Source organism: Propithecus coquereli, unplaced genomic scaffold, assembly GCF_000956105.1.
Source record: "Propithecus coquereli isolate 6110/MARCELLA unplaced genomic scaffold, Pcoq_1.0 Scaffold19044, whole genome shotgun sequence".
In the NCBI taxonomy this organism is placed as follows: domain Eukaryota; kingdom Metazoa; phylum Chordata; class Mammalia; order Primates; family Indriidae; genus Propithecus; species Propithecus coquereli.
Window position 1 is genome coordinate 1,915 of NW_012143907.1, and position 1,541 is coordinate 3,455.

The window sequence follows — 1,541 nt, forward strand, 5'->3', positions numbered from 1 at the left end:
AAGGTGTGGGGGCTCCAGCATGAGCTGCCCTCTGACCTACCCAGGGAGTTACAGGAAGTGTCCTTTGGCCCTTGGTTTGTCCCTCCTTTGGTTCACTCAATTCAGAACCCAGACAATTGGCCATGAACCCACCACTTAAATCTTCTCCCCTCCTTCACCAGGGCAGGCCAAGCCATGCTAGTCCAACCCTAACAGCCACAGCGGTTCATTCGGTTCATTCCTCTTTTACAGCCCTTGTCAAATTCCAAAGTGAGTTGTAAATTCATTAACCTCATAGGGATTAAGCTGTACAGCTTACTTAGCACCATAAACAAGATCATTGGGATGTTGATTTTCCCCTTTTATTGCTTCACTCAAGGAAATCCTAGCTGGCTGCAGCTCTGGAAATAGGGGTTGGCTCCCCCGAGGTTGTCAGGCTGCGGGGAATCCTAGCTGGCTGTCCCTCAGTCGTCACTGGTACAGGCAGGACTGGGGCTTGGGGCTCAGGTATTGGTAGCCCAAGTATCGCTCCTCCAGGCTTATCTTGGCACAGCCAGAAGTAGCTCCTCACTGGAGGTGGCCCTAGGATCCTGGGGGAAAGGCAGTTGCCCTCCAGGTCACCTGGCTCTCGTGGCAAAGATGGTGTTTGTTTGTTTTTCTTTTAGAGATAGGGTCTTGCTCTGTCCCCCAGGCTGGAGTACAGTGGCGTGATCATAGCTCATTGTAACCTCCAACTCCTGGGCTCAAGTGATCCTCCTGTCTCAGCCCTCCCGAGTAGCTGGGACTACAGGTGCACGCCACAAAACCGAGCTAATTTTTACATTTATTATAGAAACAGGATCTTGCTTTGTAGCCCAGTCTGGTCTTGAACTCCTGGGCTCAAGTGGGATTACAGGCGTGAACCACTGCACGCATCCAAAGATGGTACTGAGATGGTATCTCCCTTCTCCTGGCTACCTCCAGCCTCTAAGGGTTTCTTCCAGTCTCTGGGGGGTTCCTCCAGCCCAGCTCTTCCCTAGGAAGGCTTCCATTGTCTGTTTAACCCATCTGTCGCTCCAACAGATTGATGTCCCTCATGAACAGGAATTGTTTCCTTTCCTAGTGCTTGGGATTCCATTTTCTCGTGTCCTCTCTGAGGCTTGGCTCTGACAGTGGTCATCTCTCTTGGAGCTCCAACTGTCTTCCATACACTAAAAAGAAAAACTCGTTAATAATCATTACCCAGTCCCTGTGCTCCCTGAGACAACCCCAGTCCTTTCTCTCCTTCCTCCAAGTTCTGGAACAATTGTCCACACTTGACACTTGTCCGCACTCCTTTCCTCCCACGTACTCCTTAAGCCATGGCTGCTCTACCGAGGTCCTTACCTCACCTTGACCCTGCTTTGGCCAAGGTCAGGAACTACTTCAAACTGTCAAATCCAATAGATGCCCTTCGGTCATTTATTTGTACTCTTTTACTCAACAGATATTTAATGGGTTCCTAGATGCTGTTGGCACAAGAGAAGCAAAACAGAACAAAACTGAGCCTCGAGAGGTTGGATACAGCAAAGTGGTCATAAGCG

At 50.0% G+C, this 1,541-nt stretch overlaps 1 pseudogene; it reads left to right on the forward strand.

Annotated features, from left to right (window-relative positions):
- The first annotated feature begins 670 nt into the window (after positions 1-670).
- On the forward strand, positions 671-903 carry LOC105809195 (annotated as a pseudogene).
- Positions 904-1,541: the final 638 nt, after the last annotated feature.